The 26113-nt window shown below is 52.2% G+C and overlaps 1 long non-coding RNA gene across 2 annotated transcripts; it reads left to right on the top strand.

The window, feature by feature from the left end:
- The first annotated feature begins 10393 nt into the window (after positions 1–10393).
- LOC117308083 (uncharacterized) lies at positions 10394–26085 on the top strand. 2 transcript variants are annotated; one of them, XR_004522053.2, is made up of 5 exons: positions 10394–10474; positions 10752–10829; positions 11467–11791; positions 15596–15626; positions 22559–26085. It is a non-coding gene; the product is annotated as an uncharacterized lncRNA (long non-coding RNA). The 2 variants fall into 2 exon arrangements; XR_004522052.2 differs by having other exon boundaries at positions 10438–10829.
- The last annotated feature ends 28 nt before the right edge of the window (positions 26086–26113 follow it).

Genomic DNA, 26113 nt, shown 5'->3' with positions numbered 1-26113 from the left:
TCTATCTGATTCTTCATCCTTCAGTTCTATGAACTGCCCCAGGATCCACTGAAGTCCACTTTGAAGTTCAAAGCCACTTTGAATAGAGTTTTTGTCATTTGTTTCTGAACAATCCAGGCCCAATTATACAGGCTCTGACCAAGACTTAGTCTGTGCTGGCCATGGGCAGGGCAGGGCAGAGGCAGCATTATGACTGCTCCTGTGTGTTCCAGCACAATCCCTGTCATCTGGGCTGCAAAGGACAGTCCGCAAAGCATGTTCTAAAGAATCATCCTGACCCAATGGCCTTCACACACTGCTTCCCAGAGCCCTGGGAATCTGCAGAGGCACCTCCAAAAACACCCACAGAACAAAGGGCAGTAAGGAGGGCAACAAGATTCTGTGTAAATTGCTGCGAATTCAACCACAGCAGTTCTGTCGCGAATGCGTACGTATCGGGATTCTGCTGCCCCCAGAGATCTGAAATACCTTATTCTAACGGACGCTCAGAAGAGTATTAAGAAGTAACCAAGACTGCTGTGTCTACCCCCATTCTCCAAAAAAGAAAACTGAGGCCCAGAAAGGGGAAACGATGAGGCCGAGGCCACAGAGCACGTCAGTGTCAGCGCACGCACTTGAACGCAGGGCTCTGGACTCGCAGGCCAAACGAACTCCACTGCACCAGGCTGCCTGTGAAAATCTATCATCTCTCACATTTCCTGTCTCCTCCGGTAAACTGATGGTAGTTAATATCTAGAGTCTCACCTTTCTCAGCTCTGACTCCTGCAGAGCTGCCTGCCCCTGAGCCTGGCTCCTTGGAGGGCTCCAGAAGCTCAAGGAACTTGTGGAATAAATGTATGAATCGACCGCGACCTTCCCCCTACCATGTACACATACACTCAGTTCCCCTTCTTCCCACCCATTTGCCCAAACGTCAGGGAAAGCCTGGCAGGCCCCCTCCTGGGAACTCCTAATCCACCTCCTCTGTCCTGGCTGTTCCGTGACTGTGGACAGAGGATTCCTTGTTCGCAGTGCTTCCTGCCCAGAGATCTCTGTGGGGCCCATGCGCTGGCAGGAAAGAGTCAAATCTCTCCTTTAAACTGGCGTTAAAGCACCTCTGTCCCTACCACCCCCGGGAGCAACATGCTCCCAGCTCTGTTAGGCATCTGTTCTACCTGCCCTGGCCTGGCTCAGCCCCACCTCAACGTCCATAGCCTCTGCTCCCTACACATACACACACACATACGCACACACACAGGAGAGTTCCCCTAGGTACAGAGGTGCCTCACATCTAATCAACAGTAAAAACCAGAGGATTCTAGAATGACAACATCACAGCCCTGGCAGTTGTGCTTTACTAGTAACCCCACAATGACATTTGCATAATACTTCACAATTTCCCAATCAGTATAACTTCATTGGCCCAGTTCCCTCTCCACACCCTCACCCTGCCAGTGTCACGGAACCCGGGAGGTGGAAAGGGGCTCTGACATGTCCCAGGCCAGCAGTTTGCAAAGTGTCTTGCACAGAGCCCAGGACGGGTTTCCGTCATTGTCTGAGGGCTGCTGGTGCTGTGGACTTAGCCAATTAGAGTCCCCCGGCCCACCCCAACTTCGACCACGGCTGCAATCCCACCCCTCTATTGTTTTGTACACTGAGATTCTCTGGGGTTCATTTGAAAAGGGGATTTCACTGCTGGAAAGTCTGAAAGCAACTCATTTACTCTGAGCCCACCTCCCCGCCCCGACAATGTATATATGACCCTGAGGCCAACAGAGAGGGACGTGGCTGCCCCAGGTCACGCAGGAGTCAGTGGCAGAACAGAATGAAAACACCCTCTTCTGAATCTAGTCTACAACCTCACAGTGGTTAAGCAAAAGAAAACAAGGTCTGCAAGTCAGCAGATCCGGCTTCCAGGTCCGAGGCCACCCGTCCCCAGCCGTGGTGGACAGATCAGCAATTTGGGCAAAGCGTGCTGCCTAGCACAGAGGTGCTTAATGAATACCCACTGCAGTCCCTCCTCAAAACAAGCCAAAACCAGAGATGACCCTCAGCACCGCCCCGCTTTTTCAAACCCACCAGGAATCTGTGGCCTAGACAAATCCTCTCGCCTCCCCAGCAGTAAAATATATTAAAACAGCCTGAGGGCTGAAAGACCAAATTTGTCCAACCCGAGCAAAAGAGCCAGGATGAGGCTGAGCCTCTGTAACACTCACCCCTGCTGCGACCACACCGGCTCCCTGGGGGTAAGGACGGCGGTCAGGCACCTGGAAGGAGGAAACGGTGTTAGCACCTCCGAACTGAGTTCGTGGACCCAGCGTGGAGCTGGAAACTGAGAGGCTGGCATTTGACTCTCTGAGGAACCTTTGGGAAGTTGCTGAACCTGTTACACAGAAAGGCCTGTGTGACGATGCAGAGCAAAAGGGAAAGTAACAAATATGAAACTGGAGCGGCCAGGAGGGGCCAGGCCATGAAGGGCCTTGGAGGCCGAGGTAAAGAATTCAGTCCTGAGTCTAAGAGCAATGAGAAACCATTGACCTGTAGGGTCGAGAATGGACTGGAAACAGGCAAGAGTAGCTTTAGGCATGTGAGTTAGGAGGCTGTTGTGGCTGTCTGGGGACATGTGACAAGGGCCCAGGCTGGGGTGGGGACAGCAGAGCTCGGATGAGGTGGATGGATTCCAGAGCTCTTTTGAGCGGTGGTATCTCCAGACTTCGGCGGTGGACCAGATCTGGGGGGATAAGGGAGAGAGAGGTCTGCCAACCCCTCAGGTGCCTGTTCCATGTCAGTCCCCTGGTCTCCAGCACCCAGGACGAGCCACACCCATTGTTCTCTCAACCTGGCCTATCCTTAACTCAGTTTCCCCATCTGTCAAATAAACATGGTTGGGGACTTCCCTGGTGGCACAGTGGTTAAGAATCCACCTGCCAGTGCAGAGGACATGGGTTCAATCCCTGGTCTGGGAAGATCCCACATGCTGCAGAGCAGCTAAGCCCGATGCACCCCAGCTACTGAGTCTGCGCTCTAGAGCCCATGAACCACAACTACTGAGCCCGCCTCCACAACTACTGAAGCCCGCATGCTCTAGGGCCCATGTGCCGCAACTACTGAGCTCGCATGCTGCAACTACTGAAGCCCACGCACCTAGAGCCCGTGCTCCTCAACAAGAGAAGCCACCGCAATGAGAAGCCCACACACCACAACGAAGAGTAGCCCCTGCTCGCCGCAACTAGAGAAAGCCGGCCCGTAGCAACAAAGGCCCAATGCAGCCAAAAAATAAATTTAAAAAAATTTAAAAATAAAATAAACATGGTTGGACTCAGGGGTCCCTAAGGTCTTTTTAGCATTAATGTTCTGTTCTGGTCTAATTCACTCACAGAGTATTTAAGCCCCTTTTCAACCATCTTTAAGCCCCAACTGCAGGCCTGGCCTAGTACACAGTGGGCAGGATCGTTGGAGGGAGCATCCTCGGGGCCCCTGGAGTCACACACTTAGAACAGTTATCTCCAGGTGAGATGAAGTATTTCCGCTTCACGTAGAACACAAGAACTGAGCAAATAGGAAGACCACCTGGGCTGAGCTTGGAACAGCAGAAGCAGAAGCTGTGTGCCCGAGCAACTTGTTCCTGCCCCCGCTCCAGAGGCCGGCAGGGGCCTCAGGACATTGTCACTGCAGCTGTAACATCCATCACCCAGCGGCTTACGACCTGGTTCCCCATCCACTGTTTCCCAGAGCCCAGGCTCACCCTGGGGGCCAGGTACCGAGGGACCTGGGAGGCAGTGCAGGACAGTGGTTTAAGCTGGGGCTCTGCAGCCATGCAGACCGGTTTGAATTCTGCCCCCACCTCTTTCTAGCAAAGTGGCCTGGGGCAAGTCACCTCACTTCTCTGAGCCTCGGTTTCCTCATTTGGAAAGGAGTCATAGTGTCTGCTTCCAGGGCTAACGGGAGGATTAAATGAGACGCTACATGTGGAGAACTCAGCGCAGTTCCCTATCACAACAATCCAGGAGGAGTCGCCATTTACAGATGTGGACACTGGGACCCAGGGAGTTGAAATGACTCACTGAAGATCATTGGAGAATCAGCACAGGGGTGAGACCCAGAGCTCAGGGTCTTAACTGCCCGGTTATATGCTAACCATTTGGGTTCCTCTTTTTTTATTATTTATTTTAAAATTTTATTTATTTTATTTTTGGCTGTGTTGGGTCTTTGTTGCTGTGTGCGGGCTTTTCTCCAGTTGCAGCGAGCGGGGGCTACTCTTCGTTGCGGTGCGTGGGCTTCTCATTGCGGTGGCTTATCTTGTTGCGGAGCACGGGCTCTAGGCACACGGGCTTCCGTAGTTGTGGCGTGCAGCCTCAGTAGTTGTGGCTCGTGGGCTCTAGAGCGCAGGCTCAGTAGTTGTAGTGCTCAGGCTTAGTTGCTCCGCAGCATGTGGGATCTTCCCGGTCCAGGGCTCAAACCTGTGTCCCCTGCATTGGCAGGTGGATTCTTAACCACTGCACCACCCGGGAAGCCCCTGGGTTCCTCTTTTTTAGATGAAGATGTTGAGACGAAAAAATTACAAGTGACTTGACCAGAGCCACAGAGGGAATTCATGGTAGAAGAAGGATTTGAACCTAGGCCTTCTTGATGAAAAATCCCCTGGTCTCCCCCACGGCTATCCAGAAAGTAGATGTGTGTGGAGAAGCTTCAGATTTCAGGGCCCTTTAAACCTGGAACAGGGACAAATGCAAATCTGGGCAGATGGAGTGAGGGTGGTGGTGAAGCTACCTTGAGAGGAAACCAGAAGGAGCGGGTGAAACAAAAGCCTCTTTCTCAGCGCTCACTGGGGACTGGGCAGGAGAGGAGGGGCTGACAAGCAGGGCCATCCGTCCCGCCAGGGCCGAGCTGAGGGCTGGATCTAAACAAACAGAAACAGTTCCAGCTTGGCCACCAACTTGCTGGCTGATCCTAGGGAGGTCACACACACACATACACACACTCAGGTCTCTGTTTCTTCAACTCAAGAATGAGACAGTTGTACTGAATGGTGTCGAGATCCCTTGCAGTTATAGAAGACTATTCATAACCATTTCTCATAAGCGCCAGACTCCTGGTCAGGCCCTGCTCTCACAAGCCCCAGAGGGGGACTCTTAACGCTGGCTCCAATATTCCTACAATAGGCATGGGAAGTCCTGCATTCAGGTTCTGGCTATATAGCCAGGTCACTTCCCCTCAACAGGCCTCACCTTCCTCATCTATAAAATGGGCACACATCTTTGCCTGATCACCTATAGAACCAGAAGATCCAAGGAGCTATCCCTAAAGGCAAGCAATCCCCACCCCAGCTCCCACCCTCAATCTCTTTTAACTCCTCCTTTCCCTCTGACCCATGTCCCATTTGGACAAATGGAATAACTGAATCCAAGCTGATAGATGCAACAGCACTAGCAACAACTCCCACAACCAGGAGTAGTAGTCACCACTGCCACAGCTAAGACTCTGCCGTGCAAATGTGCAGGCACTGTGCTAAGCGTGCACTTGGATTATATCTCAGGTGATCCCCTCCATCAACGAGATAAATCCCACCCTTAGCCTAGATTTACTGATGATAGACTAAGGTTCAGCAAAGTGAAGTGACTTGCCTAAGGTCACCCACAGAGCAAGTGCATAGCATGGCCACCCAGACAGGGGCTCTTCATCTGACACCAGAAGCCCTGATCTTATCTTTGAGGCTATGGAGTTATTCTGCGTAACATTCCACCATGGAGTGTGGCCCAGGTATGGGGGGTGGTGAGTGGGGGAATATCTCGACTTCACCTTCACCCCCAAACCTCCCCGAATAACTAGGCTCTATTTTCTTGTATGATTATTCAAATGTGTCCAACTCAACTTAGGGTAGAACAGAGCTGTCCAATCAAAACATAATACAAGCCAAATATGTAATTTAAAAGTTTCCAGTAGCCACATTTAAAAGAGTACAAAGGAGTGGGTGAAATTAATTTTAATAGTATATTTTTTTTTTTTTTTTTTTTTGCGGTACGCGGGCCTCTCACTGTTGTGGCCTCTCCCGTTGCGGAGCACAGGCTCCGGACGTGCAGGCTCAGCGGCCATGGCTCACGGGCCCAGCTGCTCCGCGGCAGGTGGGATCCTCCCGGACCGGGGCACGAACCCGCGTCCCCTGCATCGGCAGGCGGACTCTAAACCACTGCGCCACCAAGGAAGCCCTAATAGTATATTTATTTAACATGTCATCAATATCAAAAGTATTATTGAGGGAATTCCCTGGCAGTCCAGTGGTTAGGACTCTGCGCTTCCACTGCTGGGGGCCCAGGTTCAGTCCCTGGTTGGGGAACTAAGATCCCACAAGCCTTGAGACCCACCCCCACCAAAAAAGAAAAAATCCAAAAGTATTACTGAAATATTTTACAATCTTTTTTTTCATACTAAGTCTTCTAAATCCAGTGTACACCTTACGCTTACAGCACATCTCGATTCTCACACTAAATTTTCATCAGATATTTACAGTATCTTAGCCTTGACAATTGAAAAAGTGTTTGCACAAATCTAAGTTCACAAACATACACAGAAGTTTTCCAATAACTGGAATATTCTTTTTAATTTTTAAATTAACTAAAATTAAATAAGATTACAAATTCAGTTCCTCGGTGACACCAGCCACATTCCAAGTGCTCAGTAGTCTCACGTGGCTGGTGGCTACCGTATGGGGCAGCTCTAACAGTCAAGTCCTAGAGGGCGGGACTGGTGGCCTCCTTGGCCCCAAGCCAGAGCTAGGCCTCCCAAAATAAAGTTGAATGTCAATAGAATGGTGTCTACTTATTCCAACCCCCTACGGAGCCTGATATTAATATCGACCTCTGGTGCCTTTATACTTACAGCGCGGGTGACAAAGGGACAGAGTACCCATTGCTCAGATGGCACTATGGCTCTGAGAGATGGGCCATCACTCCAAGGTCCCCCAGGTTTGACCCACAGCCTGTCTGACTTGGAAGCCTAAGCTCTGTCCCTAAAGCTTGGCAGGGGCCCGGTCTGGGGCTCAGGCTTCTAGCCTTTGCCACTAAATTCCCTCCTGTCCCAGTCTAAATGGCAAAGAATGGCCCCTAACAGGATAACCAGTGAAGAGGGGAAAGGGAAGGAAGTGGCATGGGCTGCACTGGGTGACGGTCCTGCACACAGGGCTTAGGCCGCTAGGGTACAATTCCCAACCCTCCCCACCCCTACCCAGCAGGAGGCAAAGCCAGCAAGGTTCACTGGCTGCCTGCCCTCTGGGTTGGGTCTCCTAGGCTCGGCGCCATGCCCTCCCCCACATCTCGCCCAAGAACACTCACCCAGAGGCCCCTGGACTAGGGCCAGAGCCTGTACTCACCTCCCAGGGTCACCTCAGCTGGAGTCAAGGGAAAGGATCCAAGGGGCAGTCCACCTCTCACCCCCCAGGGAGGAGGGGAGGAGCAGGCCCTGGCGGTAGATTCCAGAGTAGGGACAGGGTGGCAGGTATAGGCCAGAAAAACCTGGGCAGCTCCACCCCTCTCCTGGGGGGCACAGCTAGCAGTCAGCCCTCTCCCTGCAGCCTAACCAGGTGAAACTCTCGCCAGTTATTAGGTTTAACAATTAACTCTGATTGGTTTCCATTTCAGCAGGAGGCAGTTCCAGCAAAAAGTACCATCTGGGGCTTCCCTGGTGGCTCAGTGGTTGAGAGTCCGCCTGCCCATGCAGGGGACACGGGTTCGTGCCCTGGTCCGGGAAGATCCCACATGCCGCGGAGCAGCTGGGCCCGTGAGCCATGGCCGCTGAGCCTGCGCTCCGGAGCCTGTGCTCCGCAACGGGAGAGGCCACAACAGTGAGAGGCCCGCGTACACCAAAAAAAAAAAAAATTAAAAAAAAAAGTCCCATCTGGGGTAGATGGACTTGGAAGGGGATAGAGGGGAAGGGCTTGGTGTGAAGGGAGAAAGGGGTGTTTAGTGAAGCAACCCACTTCCTCCTTCTGGTCCCAACCTACCAGTGTGGGGCAGCTAAGGGGTGACAGCATAAGTTCTATAAGGTCACAGACAGCTCCTGGCACATAGTAGGTGCTCAATAAATATTTCTAATTAACAAATAAGGGGGTGGAGTGATGGAGGAGAAATGAAGGAAGGCAAAAGTTCACTTGTCCTGGGTCCTTGCTGAGACCAAGCTGGGCTGAGAACCAGGAGGGCAGCCACCCAGGACATGCCAGGAAATGGCTTTGAAGTCCCCCAGCCCTGGCGCTGCTCTTCCTAGCTGTGACCTTTGCAGCCCTCATTCTTCCCCATAAACAAGGGGTGACAGATAACACTACGGTATCACCTACAGGGCTGTACAAGGCCAGGCCCAAGAGGCTGGGATGCTCTGTGCCGCTGTAATATAGTCTTGTCTCTCGCTGCTTGGCAACAGCCTCCTCTTCTCAGGCCACCCCCTGAACTCCCCCACATCCCAATATTCCCCTGGATCCCACCTATGTGGCCCTTTTTCCTTTCCGGGAAGGAAAGCCCGGGATGATGACGGCTCCAGCCCACTCACATCCTACTCACCTGGGATCACACACACACCCTGGCAACCGATGGCTCCTAATTTGGCATTTGTTTGTCATTTACACCCCTCCTTGGGCCCCCTCCTCGGGCCCCCTCCTCACCCTCTTCCCCTAACCCAGGCCTACAAACGACAAAAGCCCACACCAGGCTGGAGCAAAACTCACTGTGGCCCGTTCACTCTGCGTCCTTGGGCGGGGCCTCCCGCTTCTGGACCTCTGCTTCCCATCTGTGTAATGTGGTGGTGAGGGGGCGTGGATTAAGAGATCGCTTCTCCAGATATTTAGAGATTCTGACATTTCTGGGATCAGTTTGCGTTTTAACTTCAGACAGACCAGAGTTCAGATCCTGGCCAGGGAAACAGGCAGCCTTGATATTATGAGAAAGACTCCGAGAACAGGCCCGCAGATGCCCGGAGCTACAGCTCACCCCTGAGCATTCTCAGCTCAAGCCTGGGCAGAGGGACAAAGGCCCTGAGGGCTCACTGGGCTCTCCTACCTCCACCATAAATCCCCAGCTTTTTATTTCTGCCCCACCTTTCCAGTCTTCTCTCTGTCGTTCTCAGTAGCGGCATCATGAGCTACCATTCCCCCAATTTCTTCTTGGTGAAACAAGGCTTGAAGCTCCCCCTCCATCTGGGGTGCTGACCCCAAGGCCCTTCTAAGTGGAGGTTCTAGAGCGGCCTCGGCTTCCACTCTGCCCTTTCCTGCATCCTGCCCGCATCGCTCCAAGAATGCGCCCCACTTTCCCATGCCCGGCCTGGCGCTCGCCTCCTTTATCTCCACAGGGAATACCTGTCTCCCTGCTCCCCACGGCCCCCTCCCACTTCTTGCCCATCCAGCTCAAACCTCCAGCACGGAGTCTACACTGATCACTCACTCCTCAAGTCACTCAGCCATGTCTCTCCCAGACACTGCTCCCCAGAGGAGAGGCTTACCAGCCCTATGTGACCTTAAGGCCCTGCAGACCAAGGAACTCCTGCAATTATTTGTCTCTGTCCCTCACCCTTGCCCCCCAGCACCGTGAGAACACAGTAGGTGCCTGCTAAAACAACGATAATAACCATTACCTGAAAAATAATGAATTATAATTGCTTATTGACCATTCATTCTTTACAATGCTCAGATCTCAGCATTTTACACGTATCATTTCAGTTCATCCTCCCAAGCCCCCCATAGACTTGTCATTCCTACCCCTTTGTCTTCAACTGAGGAAATTGAGGCTCAGAGAGGTGAAATGATTTGCCCAAGGTCACATAGCCAGGAGATGGCAGTCATAAGACTGGAATTTAAGTTCTTATCCACCGCCCTACTTGGCCTCCCTCCAATCCACACATAAAGGAGGGGATATGTGAGAAGCTGTGACCTGCCAGTGATGGGGCTATGGGGGTCCCATAGAAACCAGCCCAGCCCAGGGCCAGAGGCAGATTCCATAAATAAAACTTCACAACCTTCTATTAGGTACCTACTCTGTGCAAAGCCCTATGCTAGGTGCTGGGAGCACAGAATATTACATGAGACATCTGGAACTCACAATCTAGCAAGAGAGACAAGCCACGTCCCAGGATAAAGTCAAGAGCAAGCAGAACTTGTCCCCAGAGGAGACCCGATAAGGTGCTAAGGGAATGCAGAGGACAGCAAGACAAATCTCCCTGTGGGGTTGGGGACGGGAGGGCTCACAAGGCTTTGGGGGACAGAGGTTGGCATCTGAGCTGAGCCTTGACAAGGCAGGCAGGATTTCAACAGTGACTGGGGAAGGACGGGGTGTGGCATTCCTGGCAGAGATGAACCCAGGAAGTTGGGGCAAAGACACAGGTAAGCACTGGGCGTGTCCCAGGAGCCACAGCAAATGCATTCTCCAAGCCCCTCCCCTTGGCACTGGTCCCAGGTGTCTGGCCCTGAAGAGAGGCCACCATGAGCGTCCCCAGACTCCCAGGCAGCTGATTCATTCTGGTAAGCGGGCGTGGAAAGGGAGAGAGTGCTGAGTGCCTGGGCGCATGGTCTGCCAGAAGGGGCTCAAGGGGCTAGAATCCAGGCTCTGTACAGACTCTCTCAAGATGGGAGATGCTGAAGGGAGGAAGTGGCCCCACCAGAAGTGGGTGATGCCGGGGAGGAAACAAGGAAAGGGGCAAAGACTGTGAATTGGGCAGCAGTAGACCTGGCTTCCAGAACTACAGATCAAAGCTGCGTGGGACCTTGGGCTTATCCTATCCAACCCTCATTTTTACAGCTGGGAAAACTGAGGCCCAGATAGGGGAAGAGACCGGTTCGCAGTCCCTTCGCAGCAGAACCAGCCATGTGCTGAGAGGTAGGAGAAATCTGCCTTCAATGCTTCACTCTGCCATGACCCCCCAGCGACCTTCTCCAGTCATTAGGCTCCCACTCAACAAAACAGCCCTGAAGTCGGCAGTTCTGAACTTTTCTGGGTCGTGACTCAGAGACTCACGTGGTGCCTGTGGATCCTTTCCCAAGGACAGGGAACACTCTGAGAATTGTGCATGCCGTTTCGGAAGTTCACAAACATCTGAGACCAGCGTTCCCCGAGGGCAGTCTGAGAACCCTCTGTGTCCCAGTCACCTCGACTGGAACCTATTAAAACAGGCTGATTCCAGGGCCCCCACCACGTGGTGCTCAGCCGCTCTCCTTTTAGCTGGTTCACAGATTGAACATAGAGAGGGCTCTGTGGCTAGAAGTTTTAAAGCCACTGCTCATTAATCAAGGTCCCTTCTGGTTGAGCCACCTGCTCAAGCTGGCCCTGGTCATGGTCATGGTCGTGGTGAGGGTGAGAGGAGGCCCAGCAAGCTGACTGCAGCTGGCTAGGTTCTGAATTGACGTTCTGAGATCAGCAGCCCTGCCTGGGAGAGAGTCCGGACTCCTGGGCTGCACTTGGGGCGGGAGGAGGGTTCCTATCAACCCCAGCCTAAAGGCTCTTTTCCTCTCTCCAGACTCTCACTCCAGCCCTCAGCCAGGTCCGGCTCCCTTCCTTTTCCTTTCTACACAACTCTGCTCCTGAATCTCCGTTTCCTGGCTGCAGCCTCTGCCTCCCTCCCCTCCATCACCGAGCCTGACAGAGGACCTCCAAGCCCCCAAGCACCCTTCTGAGGAGATAAAACTATCATGCTTTGCAGATGATAAGCTCATTTAATTGGGAGACTCAAGATAATCAATGAAGAACTGAGGTGGCCAGTGACAAAGCAACATCTAAAGAAAAAGCCAAGCGCCTGCAGTCCTGCCCTGTTACCTGCTCTTGACGCAGCATCTCTCCAACAGGTGGGCAGCTGCCTAGAACCAGAGGGGCTCAGAGCCTTGTCCTTCCTGGTAGGAAGGCCAGTCCCTGATGGGGTGACAGCATAGGTTTAGGAAGCAGGAGACCCCACTCTCTGAGCCAAGAATCTGTTCTCCAAATTTGAGCAAGTGTGCATCCCTCTGTGGACCCCTAAACGTTCTCACAGCCTCCATCCGGGGCAGTATAGGAAAGACTCCAGACCACCTGTGGGCTTTGGCTAGATCTGGCTTTAAATCCAACTGTGCCACTTGCTGGCTGAGGACTGGGTAGGCCTTGGGCAAGTTATTTAGCCTCCTTTAATAAAGTGGGGACCGTAATCTCTGCCTCACTGGGTAGTTGCAAGGATTAAAAGACGTAAGGCGCATAAACCACTGAGCACGGGGCCTGGCACATGGTGAGCCAATAAACGTAAGCACTTGTTTATCAGTCACCAGAGCGAGCCTCTGACGAGGAAGACTCTAGGCTTTCTAATTCTTAGGTGGCCTCAAGCAACCCCCAAACCACCCACCGGAACTGGGTCTGGAGGCTTTATCTTTAGAGCTTTAACCCAGAGAGATGATGGGGAGAGAGAGGAGGGGGAGGTAGGGGAAGGGAGAGAAAGAAGACTGAGAAGAGGAGGGAGGAAGGGAAAGGAAAATCAAGGGTGGGGGCGGCCTGGCTTCCCCAGCTTGGGGGAAAGGAAGATGACTTCAGGGAAGCTGCCAACACAGGATAAGCCTTCTCTCCTTCCCGGAGCCTCCCCAGGCCCACCAAGGCAAGGCTTAAAGGGACACAGTCTGCTGAGAAGCACCGCCCTGGCTGTCAGCAGGGACACTGAAGCCTTGGGTTACCTCCAGGCTCTGGCTCCCCATGCGGCTGCTGCCTGCCCATGACGGCCTCCTCCCCTGGAGCAGGCAGAGACGGCCAGAGCCAGGCTGAGAACAAAACCACTTGCCCATTCAGCCTGCAGAGGCACTACTCGCTCACTTAGGACTCAGGGACCCCCTTGTGGATTCTGATCCTGACTCAGCAGGACTCCCCCGACTGGGTCCCCACCTCCGGGTCCCATGCGGAGCCCTCTCCAGGCCTCTACCTGCCCCAAGGTCCTGCTTCGGAGGCTGAAGTTGCAACTAGGGAAACAGCACCATTCAGACTCTAAACAGGAACCACAAACGAGGTGTTCCGATTGCCACTGACCAGCTGTGTGACCTGAGGGGTGTCACATCCCTCAGAGCATGTTTCCTTCCTCTGGCTAATGAGGGCAACGGAGGACGAGGAGTTTCTCTAAGGTTCTCCCAACTCCGACAGCAGCTATCCTGCTGGTAGGATACCTTGGAGCACAAAGGGGCAAAGAGGACTTGCCTCAGAAGAGGAGTGTGCCGAGCTGGGCTCTGCTGAGAGTGCCGTGGATGTGGCAATGGCCAAGGGTTATTATGAAGATGACGATTATAATTTAAAAACACAGCCACAAACTCTAAAGCAGTTTACAAAGAGCTTTCTCATTATCCCCTGGGATTCACAATCTGGTGACTTAAGTAGAGCTGGACGATGATTATTCATATTTGGCAGATAAGGAAAGTGAAGCAAGATTTAAGTGGCTTGTGACTTCCCTGGTGGCGCAGTGGTTAAGAATCTGCCTGCCAATGCAGGGGACACAGGTTCGAGCCCTGGTCCAGGAAGATCCCACATGCCGCGGAGCAACTAAGCCCATGCACCACAACTACTGAGCCTGCGCTCTAGAGCCCGTGAGCCACAACTACTGAGCCCATGTGCTGCAACTACTGAAGCCCGCACACCTAGAGCCCATGCTCTGCAACAAGAGAAGCCACCACAATGAGGAGCCTGTGCACCGCAACGAAGAGTAGCCCCCACTCGCCACAACTAGAGAAAGCCCGCACATAGCAACGAAGACCCAACACAGCCAAAAATAAATAAACTAATTAAAAAAAAAAAAGATTTAAGTGGCTTGTCCAGGCTACTAAGTGCAGAGAAGGGGGAGTCAAAGCAGAAGCAGTAATTACGGGATGCCTGCTGTGCGTCACCTCACTAGGCTCACTCATATCTGTCATCTTGACCAAGTGTCACCACCACAACCCGGCACTGCAGGTGCTACTGTCCCCGTTTCAGAGAAGAGGACACTGAGGCTGAGAAAAAGCCTCATGGCTGCTCCATTGCAAAGCCTGGATTGGGACCTGGGCTTGTGGGACTCCAAGACCTGCAGTCTTTTCCATTTTCCTGTATGTACTGAGTTGAATAGTGTCCCCCCAAATTCATGTCTACACAGACGCTCAGAATGTGACCTTATTTGGAAATAGAGTCTTTGCGGAAGCAATGAGTTAAAATAAAATGAGGTCATGCTGGATACGGGTGGGTCCTAAACCCAAGATGACTGGTGTCCTTAGAAGAAGAGATGACACAGAGACACACCAGAGAAAGGGAAGAAAGCCATGTGACAACAGAGGCAGATGCAGCTGCAAGCTAAGGAGCTCCAAGGATTACTGGCCGGCACCAGAAGCTGGGAGAGGGGCACAGAACAGATGCCCCTGCCACCCCACCTCAGAGCTTTCAGAGGGAGCCAACATTGCCAACACCCTGCTTTCTGACTTCTAGCTCCACACTGCGAGAGAATAAATTTCTGCTTTTTAAAGACACCCAGATTGTGGTATTTCAATAAGCAGCCCTAGGAAATTAATACACAGTGAGTCCATTGAGCAGCAGACCTGAGACTCTTAAATTCCATTTTTCAGATTCCCACTCATTAGGCAGCCTTGGAGGTTAATGGAGTCCTGGGGCCCATGGAGGAGTCCTTCTCATCTCTCCTTCACTTCCCTGGTTCAGGCTGGCCTGAAGTCCATCAGCTGGGCTTCTTCCATGTCCCAGGTGTCTAGCCATCCCACTGGGCCCTTCCATCATGCACATAAGCACCCTTTGAGCCCCGACTCCAGATGGACCATCCTCCCCCTCCACCCAGGCCAGCCTCTACCACCACCTGGAGAGCTGTGGTTTTGAAATGCAAATCCGATCCTTCCTGGCTAGCTTAATCTTCTTCCCTAACTCTTCACAGCCTGTAGGACCCAGAGCCTGTGCCAGATCCGGCCTCAAATTCCTCTTTATCTCCAGCCACTCACCCCACCTGTCCCCACCCCTCACCGCCTTCTGCTCCAACCACATGGAACTATTTGTATTTCCCCTAACAAGTCATGGTGCCTTTGCACATGCTGCTCCAACTACCTGGAAAATAAAATCCAGCCCAACCACATTTTCCTCCATGAACAGCCATACCTTGCCACCTTGTACATTGTCCATCTTTACAGGTCTGCCCTGCACACTCAGCCTGGGAACACTGTTGTATTCATTTCTGTCACTGTAGGCCTAGGGCCCAGTATGAAGGCATTCAAGAATGTTGAACTGTGGAGTAGCCATAACAGTAGCAATTGCTACCATTTACCAAATATTTACTATGTGCTCAGCACTGTGCCGAGCATTCCACGTATGTTACTTCATTTCACTCTCAAGACAACCCTTTGAAACGGATGCTATTACTGATCCTGTTTTACAGGTGAGAAAATGAAGACATGAAGTCACTTGTCCAAGTCCACGCAACTAGTAGGTAGCGAAGACAGTGCTCCATACTCTAGCGTCAGTGCTAGTAACCGATGTTAGGTACACCATCCATCCTAATATCCTCATTTTACAGAAGAGGAAACAAGCAAGAAAGGAAGAGTGACTTGCCCACAGTCAGGTATCAAGATGTGGACCTAGATCTTTAGATTCCTTATTCAATGTTCTTCCTCTTCTCATTCTTGCAGGATCTTAATCCAGGAGGACACAGAAAACAAGGTAGGCTGTATCTCCTAGAGAGCTTTTTCCCGTCTCCCCTAGAGCAGAGCCCAGCATAGGCCTGGCCACACAACAGGGGCTCAAATCTATAGCCAGGCGACTTAGCAGTAAAAAAAACCAGATGAATCTACTTCAACAAAGTCTGAAGCCTGGGGACTTCCCTCGTGGTCCAGTGGTTAAAAATCCACCTTCCAATTCAGGAGACGCAGGTTCGATCCCTGGTTGGGGAACTAAGATCCCACATGCTGCGGGGCAACTAAGCCGCGCACCACATCTACTGAGCACACGCCACAACTAGAGAGCCTGTGTGCTGCAACTACAGAGCCCATGCGCTCTGGAGCCCACACGCCACACTAGAGAGAAGCCCGCGTGCTGCAACTAAGATCTGACGCAGCCAAAAAAGAAAAGTATGAAGCCTGCTTAGATATTACAATGTCAGGCCTCGAGAGGACAAAGGGTATCCTTTAATACCATCTCCCATATTAGAAAGTCAACCATTCAACAAATTTATTGAACACCAGTCATAAGCCAGACATGGTGTGGTGGCACTAGGAAGACTGATAAGCAAGTTTGTGCCCAGATGGCATTTTCAATCCAGTGAGGAGAGACAAACAACTAACAAGTTCATGTATAATTACTTATCTCATAAGTGTTATGAAATACAGGGAGCTATAAGAAGGTATAACAGGAAAAACTGAGTTATCTTAAAGGAGTTGTTGGTGAAGGCTCCCCTGAGAAAGTGATTCTTCAGTTGAAATCTGAAGAGTGGGAGTTAACCAACATAAGAAGCAGGGGGGGCTTCCCTGGTGGCGCAGTAGTTGAGAGTCCGCCTGCCGATGCAGGGGACACGGGTTCGTGCCCCGGTCTGGGAAGATCCCATGTGCTGCGGAGCGGCTGGGCCCGTGAGCCATGGCCGCTGAGCCTGCGTGTCCGGAGCCTGTGCTCCGCAACTGCAGAGGCCACAACAGTGAGAGGCCTGCGTACTGAAAAAAAAAAAAAAAGAAGAAGCAGGGGAAGGGTGTGGTAGACGGAGGGAACAGCATGTGCAAAATCCCAGAGGCAAAAGAGCTCCTGCTGCCTAGATGAACTAAAAGAAGGCCAGAGTGACTGGTTTCTAGAGAGGTGGGCAGGCCTTGTAAATCAACGTAAGAAATGGAGAAACGAAGCAGAGCAGGGAAACCCCTTGCTCAGAACCTAGCCCAGAGCAGATGCTGTCAACAAGTCATTGAATTATTTTGTGAAGGCGTGATTTGTCCAAGATCACAAGGAAGACCTGGGACTTGAAGCCAGAACCTCTACTTGCCAGGTTAGGGCTGTCAGCTACTTCAGGTATGTGTGTGGAAGGGGGCAGGAGATGCTTTCCAGGTGTTTCACCCTATAGGAGGTTCCAGCTCCCTGCCTGCACCTCTCTTGAGCTCTAATGTGAATCAGGATTTCCTGTGTTTGTTAAAACATAGACTGCTGGGCCCCACCCCCAGAGTTATTGATTCAGTAGATCTGGCGGGAGCCCCAAGAATTTGTATTTCTAACTAGATCCTAGGTAACCCTGCTGCTGCTGGTGGGGTGACCATACTTTGAGAACCACTGCTCTAGACTAGAATATACGAGGGCAAGGAGGAGTGGTGAGTGGGGCCCATGGCCAGGATCCTTGGGAGCTAAAAGGGTAGATTCCTAAATCTGGGTAACCTAAAAGGGTAGATTCCTAAATGTGGGTAACAATGAGACAAACTCTAGCACTCTGAGAAAGGGAAGGGGACTCAGAGTCTCAGAATCCAGCCTACTAGCTGCTCAGCTAGGGAAACTGAGGCTTAGGGGGTTTAGGCCCTTATATAAGAGAAGCTCAATAAAAATGTGTTGAGTGAACAGGTAAAAACATGAAAGGTTTGCCCAAAGTCCAAAGGAAACCCCTGCACCAAATTCCAGGGCTCCTGAGCTGCAGACCAGAGCCTTTCCTACCCTGCGAAAGGGATTCAGGAAAGGGGACAGCAAGCTCAGCTTTCCCCCAGCTTCTGCTGCCTTCAGTAGGGAAACATTTTTAAAATTGCAAAAATCTGCTGTTGGCCCCCAATCCTATCACCCATCCACCCTCCTTCCTTTCACACTCCCAGCTCCCTCCCTTTACACTCCAAATCCTGTGCACTTTATCCTGGCAAGCTGAGTAGCAGAGGGGGAGGTGAAGTTCTAGGGAAGAAGAACTGGAAGTGGAGGGTGAATTCTTACACTTGGATAGCCTTCTTCCAGAACACTTCCTTCCTCTTGTAAGAGTCTCGGTTTCTATCCTCATATCCAGTCTAAACCCAGTCTACCTACATTTCAGTACCAGCATCTGAAACCCACAAAGCCGGGGGCTAAATTTCCAAACCACCTTTTCACCCAGTTTTTCTAAAATAGGGTGGCCCTGGACAAAATTTTTCTATCCTATTCCAGTTGGCAGCAAAATGCCACTTATCTTGCAAACCCACATGCACAGACTCACTAACATACAAACAGTTTATGTGTACATAAAAACAAATATACTAAAACTCATTAAGAAACACATACACATAGACTTCAAGAGATGCATTATTCACTGTTCACTGATAAAATACATCTGCACCCCCAAATGCACAAGAAACACACACATGCACACATCTCCAAATGCATGCGCTGCACCGATACATGAAGAACGGAGTAAGACACACCCAGAGACCTCTCTCAAAGTAGACATCTGAGGGGGCGTTCCTTGGAGGGGGGGCACTGGCCCTTTAAGAGAGTGGTTCTCCCTCCTCCCTTCAGGGCACCTAAGGTGCGGCTCTACCCCAGGGAGCTGGGAGGGGTGAGGATGGGAGTGCGGCTGAGCTGGCCAGGCCCAGTCTGGCTCTGGCCGACTGTCCCCGCACCACGACAGGAAATGGATCCCTGAACCGACTGGGTCACCAGCCTGGGGACCGCTGTCTCCACCATCACCAACACACACACCCGGGCTCCAGGCAGGACACGCCCTCCGCTCCAGCGGGCACCTCTGTCAGCCCGGCTCCCTCCGGCCCCCGGGGTGTGGCCGCCCACCTGCCGGCAAGGAGTCTAGGCCCAGCGGGGACGCTGCCGCCGCTGCCGCCGCCCTCTGCCCCGGCCAGGTGCCCGGTTCCCGGCGACGGCAGCGCTTCGGCCGCCGCCCCCACCCCTTCCTCCAGGCTGTGCGGAGACAAAGCCGCGCACACGCACACGGGGGCTACGCGGGGCTACGCGGGTGCACACCCGCCCTCACACGCGCACACACGGGGACTCACAGTGGCGCGCGCGCACACACACACACTCCGCCACAGGTTCCAGCCACAAGCGAAGCCACTGGCACACACCCTCATCCAAATGTACACACACTCGGCTACACATTCAGACACACCCTCTCATAAACACATTCACGCATAGACGCGCGCACACACACCGCCCAGCCCAGACGCGCGGAGACACACAGGGCACACACCCTCTCACACACACACAGATGCACACCCGCTGCACACACGCACGCGCGCACACACCGATCATCCACTTGCACAGACCCACGGGCACACGCGCGCTCACACCCAGCACACACCCGGCGACGTGGACCCCGACACACATACCGCGCCAGCACTGAAACGCACAAACCGAGGCCCGGGGCTCCCGGCTCGGGCGCCCGCCCCCCGCCTCCCGGCTCGGGCGCCCGCTCCCCGCCTCCCGGCTCAGGCGCCCGCCCCCCGCCTCGGTGCTGTCCAGCCCCCCGGAGCCTGCCCGCCGGCCTGTCAGTACTCGAGGACGGGAAACCGAGCCTGGAGCCCTCGGTGATCACCTCCCCACACACACCAGCCCAGACGCGGCGGGGTCCCCGGGGCCCGGAGGAGGCGGCTAACCTGGCTGCGGCGGCGCGGCTTCCGGGCGCTGTCTGTCCTCGGTCGGTCTGTCCCGCGGCCGCTCGGCGGGCTCCGAGGCGCACTTGAGCTGCGCACAAATGCCCCGCTCACTCGCTTGCTCGCTAGCTCCCTCCCTCCCGCGGCGCAGCCCCCTCCCCGCCCGCCCCCCTCACCCGGTCTCCCCCCTCCGCCCCGCCCCGGCCGGCTCCCCAAGAGGAAGCGGCGGCGATCCCGGCCGCCGCGGCAGCCACGGGCAAGCGAGCGAGCAACCGGAGGAGCGCCGCCTGAGCCGGGGCCGCGCGTAGGGAGGAGCCGCGCGGGCCCCTGGGGAGAGGAGGAAAGGAGGGGGCTGAGCCCTGCGAGCCCGCCTGGCGCTGGTGACCCGCTGCCCGCTTCCCAACGTGGGCAGGCGCCTACCTGTGTCGCCGTGGAGCTCGGAGGCTGGGGCGAGCGGCGGGGCGACGAAGAGGAGACCCCACCCTGGGCCCCCTCGCCCTTCCCGTCCCAGCCCGGTGGGCTCGGGCCCCGCCCCCCGCCTCCTCCTGGTCCCCGCCAGCGCCAACCTCGGTTTTCCCTGGCCCAGACGCCTCGGCTCTCGGCCCGGTGCCCCGGGCTAACCCCACGGCCCGGCGCCCAGCTCGCCGGCCTCCTCCACCTCCAGCCCTGACCTGGCCGACGCCCACCCGCCTCCCCGCCGCCCTCCCATTGTTCCCGCGGCCCGAGCTCGAGGAAGACCGCGCCGCGCATTCCAACCCCACCTCAGGTGGCGATACCTCTGGACCCCTGGGGAGGGGACCCCCAAGGGCTGGACCCTGGCTCTGGGCGCCGACGCCCACCCTCCACAATCGCAGGCACGCCCAAAGTAAAGAGCTTTCCTAAATTAGAGTTAAAATCACCACTGCCCTTATAGGTGCTCCTTCAGGTCCTAGTAAAGACTGAGGGTGCGGGGGTTGGGGGGGGGGGAGGAACCACCCCAAGGTCAGCAAGCCTGAGATAGCAGCGAGGAGAAGGTGGGGAACAGATTAGGTATCCACATTACATAGAAGAAGAAACGGGGAATTCCTGCCCAGGGCTCCTGGGACAGGGACAGGCCCTCCAGAGCTGCAGGGAATAATGAGCCTGACCTCCTTTGTTAGATACTACATAAAACACAGAGACGTGGAAGAAGCACTTTCAGAGGTTTTACTGGATGAAAAGGCCTACTAAGTGCAGGAACTCTCACCTACTTTGTCTCACTTAGCCCTGACCGTGGTCCTATGCAGCAGCTGTGATCATCCCCATTTTATAGATGAAAGCGTGTCCTAGGTCTCTCCAGCAGGCAGCGCAGAACCAAGATGAAGCCCAACAATTATTCAAGTTCTTCACTGCGATCCCCCCTCCAGTATAGGATACTAAGTGCCAGGCGAGCAGCTAAGAACATAAGAAATCAAGGAGGGCAGGCCTAGTTTGGGCCTGGAAAGACTTCCACAAACTAAAAGAGGGCAGAAGTAAGGGCACTGAGACCCCAAAGCAGGACTGAGTATGGCTTGTCCAGGGGAAAATTATAATTAATCATGAGAACTAATCATAGCTAATGTGTTTGGAGCACTTACTGTATTTCAGGCACTGTTCTAAGAGCTTTACTTGCACTAACTCATTTAATCCTATAACAACACTGTGGGATGGAGGTTATTTTTTAGGAAACTGAAACACAAAGATATTACATAGTTTATAAAGTGGCAGAGCCAGGATCCAAACCCAGGAAGCTGATTCCCAAGCCTGCACTTAACTACCACAGGCCAGAGAGAAGCAGGCCTGAATGCGAGGCAAAGGCATTTGAATTCTTAGGGCACCCACCGCAGCATGACTCTTTACTTGCCGTCTTCTGTCTCGCTATGTGTACCCAGTACCCAGTACACGGGGCCTGGAATATAGGCTCATCTGTTAAACTATTGCATGACTGAGGCTGGAGTGCAGAGGGCCGTGTGCAGGGCTTGGTTGCAGCTCTGTCTGCTGTGCTGGGCATTTTTATCAGTGGTTTTAGATGAAGCAGAATAAGGCATGAAACGCTAATCATATCTACAGCCATCAGGAAGTTGGGAGCGCCCTCAAACACTCCAGAAACCAAAATTAGTTTCCAAAAGGTCTCGGCAGCCTTGGAGCTGAGCTGGAACTAACAAGATGAGGTACCACAAGGGATAAATGTAAACTCCTGCCCTTCAGTCCAAACCACAGCAGTCCCACAAAACTTTCTGGGATGATGGAAATGTCCTAAATTGGCATTGTCTGATGTAGTAGCCACTAGCCACCTGTGGCTGTTGAGCCCCTAAAATGTAGCTCCTACAACTGAGAAACTAAAATTTTAATTTCAATTAATTTTAAAATTTTAACTTTTTTTTCTTTTTAAGTACTTTAAATGTAAATTGTCACATGGGGCTAGTGGCTGCCATATTGGACAAGTGCCCAAAATACAGGGTAGAAAGAATCCAGATTAAGAGCAGTTCCGGTGAAAATGACTTACAGGTTTGAATTGACCTCAAGCTCAACAATGCAATGTGGCTGCAAAAAAAGAAAGAAGGAAGGGAGGGAAGGAGGAAAGAAAAAAGGAAGAAGAGGAGGGACTCCCCTGATGGCGCAGTGGTTAAGAATCCACCTGCGAATGCAGGGGGCACGGGTTCAATCCCTGGTCTGGGAAGATCCCACATGCCGCGGAGCAGAGCCTCTGTGGTTCTAACTCTGTTAGCCTCTGTTAGAGGTTCTATGCTGCCCTGGGCTGGACCACACCTGGACCACGGGGCTCAGCTCAGCCCCACGTTCTGAGGAGTACACTGTCACACTGGAGCAAGTCTAGAAGAGACCAGATGCTGAGGACCTGGATGCCATGTTGTGTGGTGAATGAGTTACCTATCCTTGAGAAGGTAAAGCACTGGAGGATATAGTGGCTGTCTCCAAACGTCTGAAGGGCTGTCATACAGAAAGGGGATTTGATTTGTTTCTTATCATTTAGGTCTAGTAAACAAAATTAAAAACTCTGTGAACCCCTAAGCCCCCCTCTCCATGTCTAATTCCTCTTTCTGTTCCCCTCAGCACTTAATCCACCCAGGACCTGGCTCATATTAAACACAGATTTGCTGACAAATGGATGTGAAAGAATTCCACTCAGCTCAGGTGTGTGGACATCCAGGAGGAGAACTTCAGCTTATTATAAAGATCTCTAACAGTCAACACGATCCAAGAAAACAATGGACCACCCTGGGAGTGATGAACTCCCTGCCAATAAATGTATTCAAAGAAAGATTGGGTCTTCAACTGGAGGCTGAACTAGGAATCAGATGACCCTTCAAACCGAAAAACGAGCAAGTTCTATTAGAAGGGGAAAGACAAGAGCAAGGCCATGCTTCCAGACAGTTACCTGGCTGTATGTATAGAACAGATTGATATGAAGGGACCAGAGGCAGGGAGGACCAGTTAGGAACCATTGCAGTGGTCCATTAGGTGGCAGTGGGAATGGAAGGCCAAGGACAGGTGTGTGGTGACAGAAGCACTGGCCCTGGGCTGGAAGTCAGGAGCTGCAGGTTTCAGTTCTGCCTCTGCCATTAACTTACTGTGGAGTATGGGGTAAATCCCTCCCCTTCTCTGGACTTCAGTTTCCCCATCTGTGAAATGCAGAATAATCTCCAAGTCCCTGCTAACTCTGGATTCTGTTTATGGGAAAGAGATTATGAAGGCTAACTGGGAAAATGTAGTAGACAGCCTTTATACACTTCAAAGGAACAATATCACTAGGCTCATACTATCATTGTTATTACAAAGGCTGCCTCCCCAGAACTTGGTGACTAGATTGGTAGGAATGGACAAGAAGGAGTCAATGGACTGCATGTGTAGGGGGTGGGCTCAGGGGACAAGGACCTCTGATCTTTGGGGAGCGTCAGCTAACCTCTCTACTCCTCCCCGAAGATCTGTGAAGACAGCGTGCTGTGTGCTGTCACCACATGAACTGCTTCCTCATTCCTTTGAGCCACACCTCATACTTGGCTAAGGGAAGCAATCAGTTCTAGGAAAAGTTAGACTCTGTTCCCCTCCTTTTAATGTTCCCAAATGACACCGGTTGTGGTCCTTCCCTTAAATAATAAGTATCATCTATGCATATGAAAACAGCCAATATTATTGAGCACTGTGTGCTAAGCACTTACATAGCTTTCTCACCCTGGGAGGTAGCTCTAATTATTATCCCCATTTTATAGATGAGGACACCCGTGGCTCATGGAGATTCGCAATTTTCCCACAGTTGCATAGTTTATGAAGGGGATTCCAATACAGGTCTGTGTGATGTCAAGGCTGCATTCCTAGAGGCTTCTAACATTTTACTATGTATTTTTACAACAGCTTAGGGAAGAGGGCAAGATGAGTACGGTCTCTAGGGTACAGCTGGGAAAACGGAAGCTCGGAAAGGTTAAATTAAGTCACTTGGACAAGTTAGTAAAGGCTTTCAATGTGCAGTTCACACTCTTTCCTGATCTCTGTTCCTCTCCTATGACCCAGCAGTGCTTTCCTCCTTCCCTGCACCTTCCAGGGCCTCCCCAGTCTTCCTAGGCCTGATCGGTAGGTACTTGCCCAGACCATTTAAGAGAAGGACTTTTACTTGTCCTTTTTCTGGGGCATGGGGAGGGAGGAATTTCTGAAAGGCAAAAGTTAACTCCCATCTCCTCACTCACCACCACCAGCCCACACACACCCCAGCCCAGGGCCTTGAGGTGACAGTGCTGAAGGCTTAGAGTGAGTCACGCAGAGCTGACCTGCCAGTCACCGGAGCATCAGGTGCTAAGCTTAGGTTAGAAGGGTGGAAAAGTAGGCCAAGTGTTCTCATCCCCAGGACCACGGCCCAGTTGCAGCTCAGGCCCCCCCCCCCCGCCCACATCTCATCCCCAAATACTGCAAACCCCGGAGGCAGAGGAGACGTGAGAAATCAGAATGCATTCCCACCCTTCAGAGGGGATAGGACAGTGAGTACAAAATAATATATACTTATAAAAAGTGATGGGGGTACGTGGTGACGAATTCCAAGGAGAGAAGTTCACAAAGGAGTTGAGATCACAGTGGAGTCTTAAAGGGTAAGTTGAACATGCAGAGGTAGAGGGGCACTCCAGGCTGCAGGAACGCACAGGCAGAAGCGCTAAAGCTTAGATGTATTTGCACACCATCTAGCAGGCAATAGGGAGGTATGGCGTGCACTATGGATTTGAGAAAGACTGCCTGAGTTTGAATCCTGGCTCTGTCCCTTCTCAGCTATTTGACCTTGGGCAAGTTATTTAACCCCTCTGGGAGAGATATCATTGTCTCCTATTATTTGCTCTCCCCCTTCCCAGTAAGCTCACACATTCTAGCCAGTTGCCATGTGACTCCAGAGGAAGGAGTACACTTCCCCAGACCAATGTCAGACTTGATCACATGACTTACTTTGGCCAGTGGAATTTGAGCTGGAGAGATATATGCCAGTTCTAGGCAGAAACTTGAAGAACCATTGCATGTTTTTAGTCTAAAATCAAACTCTTTAATCTCTGCCACTGGAATGGCATGACCTGGATGGGGGCTGTGCCTTCAGCCTGGACCTTAGAATGAAAAGATGCAGAAAGCAGAGCTGTAGCCAACACACAGCTGCCCCACAGCTATCTGTGTAATCTGAGGGAGAAAACTTTGTTGGAAGCCACTGAGATTTGGGGGTTGTTTGTTATCACATCATAACTTAGCATAACCTAGTGATTTTAGTAGTACTTACCTCATAAAACTGTTGTGAGGATTAAATAAGACGATCTTGTGAAAAATGTATAATCATTTCATCAGAAATTGCATTATAAAATGATCACTCTGCCCATACATATATGGACATTTGATATACAACAGAAACGACATTTGCAAAAGCCTCGCAAAGGACGGTGTCACAGGTTGAATAGTATCCCCCCACAATTCATTTCACCTAGAACCTCAGAATATAACCTTAGGACTTCCCTGGTGGCACACTGGTTAAGAATCCGCCTGCCAGTGCAGGGGACACGGGTTCGATTCCTGGTCCGGGAAGATCCCACATGCCTCGGAGCAGCTAAGCCCGAGCTCCACAACTACTGAAGCCTGCACTCTAGAGCCCATGAGCCACAACAAAAGAAGCCACCACAGTGAGAAGCCTGCTCACCTCAACGAAGCATAGCCCCTGCTCACTGAAACTAGAGAAAGCCCGTGTGCAGCAACGAAGACCCAATACAGCCAAAAAAAAAAGAATATGACCTTATTGGAAATAGGATCTTTACAGATGTAATTAGTCAAGGATCTCAAGATTAACTCATCCTGGATTTAGAGTGTGCCCTAAATCCAATGACTGCTATCCATATAAGAAAACACATAGAAACAAAAAGAAGGCAATGTGAAGATGGAGGCAGAGACTACTGTGATGTGTCTACAAGCAAAGGAACACCAAGGATTGCTGGCAAACACCTGAAGCTAGGAGAAAGGCATGGATATTTTCTCCCTCCCCCCATGAGGAACCAACTCTGTCCACACCTCGATTTTGGACTTCTGGCCTCTTGAGCTGTGAGAGAATAAATTTCTGTTGTTTTAAGCCACCCAATTTGTGGTAATTTGTTATGACAG

The sequence above is a fragment of the Tursiops truncatus genome, chromosome 15 (assembly GCF_011762595.2).
Source record: "Tursiops truncatus isolate mTurTru1 chromosome 15, mTurTru1.mat.Y, whole genome shotgun sequence".
Lineage (NCBI taxonomy): Eukaryota > Metazoa > Chordata > Mammalia > Artiodactyla > Delphinidae > Tursiops > Tursiops truncatus.
Note: the sequence above shows the minus strand (reverse complement) of the source record. Positions and strands in the feature narration are given on the sequence as shown.